Source organism: Ailuropoda melanoleuca, chromosome 2 (assembly GCF_002007445.2).
Source record: "Ailuropoda melanoleuca isolate Jingjing chromosome 2, ASM200744v2, whole genome shotgun sequence".
Classification (NCBI taxonomy): Eukaryota; Metazoa; Chordata; class Mammalia; order Carnivora; family Ursidae; genus Ailuropoda; species Ailuropoda melanoleuca.
This window is the reverse complement of record NC_048219.1, coordinates 192,207,623-192,214,322: the sequence shown is the minus strand read 5'-3', so window position 1 is coordinate 192,214,322 and position 6,700 is coordinate 192,207,623. Positions and strand designations below refer to the sequence as shown.

The 6,700-nt window shown below is 56.5% G+C and overlaps 1 protein-coding gene across 1 annotated transcript in view; it reads right to left on the bottom strand.

Moving 5' to 3' along the window:
* The window catches only part of EFHD1 (EF-hand domain family member D1), a 39,401-nt gene that overhangs the window by 22,988 nt on the left and 9,713 nt on the right, over positions 1-6,700 (bottom strand). The gene's annotated exons all lie outside the window — the stretch shown is intronic.

Here is a 6,700-nt window from a genome sequence, read left to right as displayed (position 1 = left end):
GGCGGGCGGGGGGGAGGGGGGGTGGTTCTCAGGGGGATGGCAGTGCCCCAGAAAATGTCTGAGTGTTGAGAGGATCGCCTCCATTCCAGCACACTGAACACCCCTGCTTTTCTTTTACAGAGAAAGGCCTTGAATGGAACTCACGCAGGGCTGGACAAGCACAGGCTACTCGGGGTGTGGTCCCTAGACCTGCCGCCTCATGGTCACCCAGGATTGTTAGAAATGCAGACTCTTGGGCCCCGCCCCAGACCTGCTGAGTCAGAACCTACATTTTCATAACACCCTGTGGTACCCAGGCACTTTCAAGTCAGAGAAGGGCACTGTGTCAGACTACCCCAAAGCCAGGGGCCTTTCCGGGGACGCCCCTGGTTCTCCCCGTGGGTGTCCTGAACTGTGCCTCTCCTGATGAGTCTCAGGGTGCCCCAAGGTCACAGGACTGTTGTTCCTCCTCCAAATTCCCCTGGTTGCCCAGTTCTCTGAGGTTCTGCTTTCCTATCTTTGGGGGATCCTCCCCAGCTGTCAAGTCATCTGCTCTTCTTTTCCTTCCTTCTTCCCTCCCTCCCTTCCTTCCTTCCTCCTGTTTGCTACAGGCTGGAAGCAGGCCCAGAAACCAGATCTCCAAGTGTTACAACTGCATGCAAAGTAAGAGTCAGCAGGCCTGAGGAAGGGTTGGGGGCGGGAACAAGGACACGGACACTCTCAGGAGTTAAGTCTGTACAAGAGCTTGAGCCCAGAGTCTCTGATTTCCAATCAGTTCCTGGCTCTCCGATTCCATTCATCCACTCACTCAGCACCTGGCTCCCGGCTACCTGGGGCCTCTCCAGAGCAGAAGGCGAGCACAAAGACCAGTCCCAGCGGGCAGGCCCATGTACAAAGAGGCTGTTGAGCGCTGACATGGCCGGAACTTGGGCAGAGTGGAGCGGAGGGAGGCGGCAGGGACCCAGGAGCAGGAACTAACAGGACCACAAGTGCGGAGCCAAGGGAGGGAGCCGCTGTCACCAGTCCAGTCCAGAAGTGCCAGGATGTCCCAGAAGGGGGGAGTGAAGCCAACTCCCACGAGGCATTCTGGGAGAGTTGTGCCTTCCTAAGAGCAGTGGGGGTGAGGGGGTGGGAGCAGCCTCCAAAGAGTCCGAACCAGAGAAGTGGCCTCAGAAGGCTGCTTCTTCAAAAAGACCTCTCAGCTCAGGGTGTGGGATGGATGTTTCCAGGGCAGGGGCCCGGTTGGGGAGCACACACTAGCCTTAGCTATGGAGGGATGCAAGGAGAGTAATGGTTAGGTGAAGGCGGGGGGGGGTGCACAGCCTTTGGGGGGGGCTCACTTTCAGCAAGGCAAGAAGCCAGCATCTTCACAGGCTGTGGGAGGCCAGTGGAGGCTGGGTCCCTCCCACCCATCAGCCCCAGCATCCTGCAGCCTCGTTTCATACACAGTGTCCAGCAGTTCATAAAGAAAGGTGGGGAGGCAGACAGCCGCAGGGCCACCCCACTGCTACGGGGCACCCACTGTGTGCTCAGCACCTCACAAGACGGGGGGGGGGGCAGTACCTTCAAGAGATCTGGGAAATCTGCTTTGTCCCAAATGTATGCAGGGGAGTGCACTGCTCCTGCCAGGGACCGCCCCGTGGATTCAGGAAGAAAGGGCAGGGGATGACCTCACAGGAGGGCTGCTCACCCTACGTAGGTCCCCCCACTCAGTGGGGGCGTAAATAGGGAGGTTTCAGCTACATGCAAATTCTACCGCTGATGCCAGCAACCCAGCGTGGAAACAAAGCAACCGGAATCCCATGACCACCCTCAAGGGAACATGCCAGTGACAGCGAGACAATAGGTCAGCAGTGCAAAGTTCTTTGGCCACACTGAAGGCACCAATGCTAAGGACCCTCTGAGTAAAAGCGACCCGCTAGAGAGGCTCGCCCCGAGAAAGCTTGACTCAGCAACGCCAAGTGTAAAGGCACAGTTCGGTCTATTAGAGCTGGGGGCTCCTGCCAAGGAAGGAGAGGGACAGCAGTGGCCGGGAGCATGTTCCCCAAGTCACAGTCCCCTGGTTCAAAGCCCTGGTGACACTGTATGCTGTGTGTCTCTGGGCAAGTTACTCTAACTCTCTGAGCTTCCAATTCCTCCTTCGTCCATTTGTTGCCAAGATTAAAGGAAGGCCAATAACTGCTCAGCTTATCAGGGAGCGCTCACTTTTTTAGTTTTGGCTGATATTATCTCATTAAGAAAAAGACCTTAATCCTGGAGTCTCCCCTTGGTCCTTCTGAAGTGGGGGCACCCTTGCGGGGCTTGGGTAAGTACAGGCGGCTGGGGACTCAGTTTGGGAACAGGGAGTGGAGTGAGTGGATCTGGGAATTTAAAGTTCCGGGCAATCCATCCGGAAAGGAGAGGGAGAAGGACCAGGGTGGTGCGGGCAGGGCACTCGCACTTGGCGTCCCGTGGGAAGCCTGCCCTGAGCAATCCAGAGAGGAGGCAGCGGGGAGCCAGAAGGGTTCTTCTGAGCAGGAATCTCAAAATGAGTAAGGGTCAGTCCTTCGCTGGGAAGGTGCAGTTATGGGGTGCCTCCCCTTAGCTCCCAACATTTCCTCGAAAAGTCCTGAGGGGCTAGGAACAAGGCCAGGGGCGCCTCTGGAAACCTAATTTTCCTGGGAATTCTCAAGAGCCTTGTGGATCTCGGGGGACAGGCTTCCCCAAACAACCCAAGGCTTCCACACCAACTCGGTCAGGCCCGGGGCAGCCCCAGCAGTGCCCCCCACCCCCGTCCTCCAACTCCAACCCAGGAGTCAGCGAGACAAATGGCAGGGGGAGGCCCTGAGGGAAGGGGAGGCCAGGGGCCCCAGGCCCAACCCAGGGGACTGTGGGGGACTCAGCCATCCCTCCAAACACGAAGGAAAAAGCAGCCGGGCTGGCAGCCCTGCGTCTCCCATCCCCACCCCACTACTTCCCTGCCGGCCAGCCCTTTTCTGTGTCCCTCTGCTGGGCTGGCGCCACCTTAAATCAGCAGCCCTTCTGGGGGCCCTCAGTGGAAAAAACATGGGGCTGGAACCAGAGGAACTAATTCAGGCTCTGCCTGCATGCTGAGCGGTCACACGATCTTGGGGACAACCTGAGAATGCGGTGGCTTACCTGTTTCCACATCTCACTTACAGGCCTGCGTCTGGGTGGCATGTGGGTGGTGGAGCTGCCAGAGGGAACGACACAGCCCCGGCCACGGCCCCCCTCCCTCTGACGGGCCGCGTGGGCTGCGAAGCACCCCAGAGGCAGCAGGCAGGGCCATGGTGCAGCTCCAGAGGCGGAGCTCAGACCCCTCTTCAGAGGTCAAGGCACCCCTACCCTGCCCCGACCCGGGGCTGGCCCTGGGGTGGGCATGGGGATTGGAGGAAGAGGTTAGCCATATTCAGGCATAAAGACCAGTCTCTGCTTTCCCATGGTAAACACTCTGGAAGGGAGGGGAACCTCACAAGAATCAACCATGACTAAGTGTAATCAATTAGAAAATGGGAGGGGAAGCCCCTGGGTGGCACAGCGGTTAAGCGTCTGCCTTCGGCTCAGGGTGTGATCCCGGCGTTATGGGATCGAGCCCCACATCAGGCTCCTCGAGCCCCACATCAGGCTCCTCGAGCCCCACATCAGGCTCCTCCGCTATGAGCCTGCTTCTTCCTNCTCCCCCTGCTTGTGTTCCCTCTCTCGCTGGCTGTCTCTATCTCTGTCGAATAAATAAATAAAATCTTTATAAAAAAAAAGAAAAGAAAAGAAAATGGGAGGTATGGGAGAGGAGGGGGGAGGGGAAGGGCAACAGCCCAGAAAGAGTGGAGCCAGCTGGGGCAACCAGTAACAGAAGAGTGCACTAGCCGGCTGGGGTGGCCTGACAGGTTATCATGAGGAGCCTGGACCTCATCCCATGGGCAACTGGGAGCCACTGAATGTTGTATGTTGTCCTGGAAACACAGAGGAATCTGAAGACAGAAGCAAGGTAATGAGATTTGGGCTCTGGCAAGAGGTCACAACATATAAGATGGATGGGGGAGGCCAGCTGCCCCAGGCACGGTGGTCAGGCAGCCTACAGAGGCTGTGCCATCCCTGGCCCGGCCTGGCTCTGCAAGGGAGGGTGTCAAGGATGGCTGAGATTCAGAGCCTGAGAAGATGAGGGGGGGGATGACATTAATGGGAGAGGCTAGTGGCACAGGAAGTACGAGTATAGGCCTTCTGGGTTCAAAGCCCAGTTCCACCACTTACCTGATGTGTGACGCTGGGCAAGTTACCTAGCTTCTCTCTGCCTCAGTGTCCCCATCTGTGAAATGGGTATGACAACAGTACCCACCTCACAGTGCTATGCTATATAAATGATAAGATCAGGGCCTGCACACAATAGGTACTCCACAAGTGATGGCTGTTCGGTGTTTTGGGGGGAGCCCAGTGCTCAATAAAGTTGACCACTGTAGGGTGGGGCGGCGGGAGCGTGAGGCCTTCAGGGAGGGGACAGAGACCCTGTCACTGAGGCCAAGCAGCACAGTGCTGGGCAGGATCAGGGACCAGCACTTCTCCAAGGCCAAGGCAGAGCTCACCAGGTCCCCCTGGGCATAGAGCTGGGACGGTCAGCAGCCAGGTCTTGTCCGTAGAGGGTTGATGCCAGGCCTGCTGTCCCAGGCCTAACAGTGTTCCCTGAGCAGGGCTCAGTGGCCTGGGGGTTCCCCTTAGAGGTGTCTAACCCCAGAGCTGACATCAGCTGCAGCCTCAGTCCATCCTTCCCACCAGGAAGGGGCGGAGGGGCCGGCCCTGGAGACACAGTTTGCAGGTCCTGGACAACGTCCTTCTGCTTCCTGCAAATCTGATCCAAGCTAGCAGAAGGCTAAGTGCGTACCGTCCACCCAGAGGCAGCCACTCAAGGGGAGGGACCAGGCAGCCACACCACTTGCCACTTCAGAATCAGACCCCAGTGTGACTGGAGTCCACCGCTCCTCGCCCTGTACCCCCCCAACACTAAGGCTCTGCCTGGCCTGGAACCAGGAACTGGCACAGGGAGGCTGCGCTGGCACTGGCAACCCAGTCTCTACCACCAAAACCAAAGAATTTACCTCCATCCTGCAACATAGTAGGGGAAGCCAGGCTAAGACTAAAAGACAATAAAATAAGGCCTGGATACCCCTCCACATACCCGTCCACCCACCTCTCGCACAGGAGAGGGCCCTTAGCAACACAATACTAGGAGCTGCTGAAAGGAAGGAGAGACATCAACGTCTATTACTGCCAGCCAAGATGGCGGCTGGCCCCCTGCACTTACCATCTCTCTACCTGTAGACCCCTCCTAAAGGAGAGGAAATCAGTGATACGAGAGTCACGATGATAAAGAGAATACAGGAAGTTTGGGGAGGGGGGCTTGGGAAAAAAGGAGGCATCAGCAAACAGTTCTCAAAGACAAAAAGCAGACTAGGAATATAATTGGCTATTCTGCCCAAGGAAGCCAGTTGGGCCCTCCAAACCCAGGGGGTGTTCAGCCAAGCTCTTGGTCAGGTGGAAGGGTTACCTGGGGCAAAAACAGGAGCTTTACTGAAAGTTGGCCTAGAGGACAGTTGACACAGACACATCCCCCTCCCCACCCCCAAATACACAACACTCTTAGCTGCCAGGGATCTACAACCACAGGCAAAGAGAGAAATCAAAGGGGCTCATGATTAAAATGGCGGCAGTGAGTGTCCTAGAGGAAAGACCTCTACATTCAGGCATCCAAGAGCCCCCAGTAATTGGCTGCTCCCTGCCTGGTCTCCAGAATCCAAGCCTGCTTCTGAAAGCCCCTCCCGTACATACAAAAACAAAGACAGACACAAGAGAGCCATGGTCAGGAAAAGGCCCAAAAGGAGCACTGCTGGGCTCCACCCCTCCCTTCCTCCCTTCCAGAACCTCCATTCTGGCCAGGTTCCTGCCCCTTAGGGAAGGGCAGTCAATGACTGGCCTGGGTGGGCCCATGACCCAGTGCTGGCCAAGGGGATGCCAGGGACTGGCTTACAGGATCTGTCTGGAAAATACTGCATTGTTTCAAAGAACCGTAGGTCTTTCCTGCCTCTGATTTTGTCACAGCTGTGTGTGACTTGGCGAGCTTGCCACCTTGCTACCAGCCCCCAGATGAAGCCAACACTAGGACTGGAGGGGTGCAGAGGACCAGACCTAGGTCTCTGACAGCAGCAGCCAAGCATGCCCAAGGGCCACCCTTGTCCTCTGGACTCCCTGTTATACGAGCTGATTCTTCACTGATGAGTTCACGGCAGGGTTTTCCATCACTTGAGCCAAAGGCCTCCCGACTAGCACAAGGAGAACGGCATAGATAGTCTCAGCATGACGTTCAGGAACTGGTCCCTAATCTGATGGCGGCGACCCCTTGGAGAAGAACAGCATCGGGCTTCCACTCTCCAAGTCATAGTATCTTCATTATTTTACAAGAGATTTTGAACAGGGACATCATACTTTTACAACAAAAAATCATTTTCTTTTAGTTGTGAGATTCTAGTCTGTTCCCTCTAGACCAGTGTGGGTTTCAGCTTCGGGGAAACGGGCCTTAAACTCCACGGAGAAGCTGGATCCCCTCAGCAAATGGATGCCCGCAACCCGATACACGACTCTCAAGGGCCCAAAGATCTGAGGTGAAAAGCTCCTGCTCCAGCCACGGGGCTCAGGGAGGGCAGACGCCCAAGGCCAAGGTCTCTGCCACCAAGTT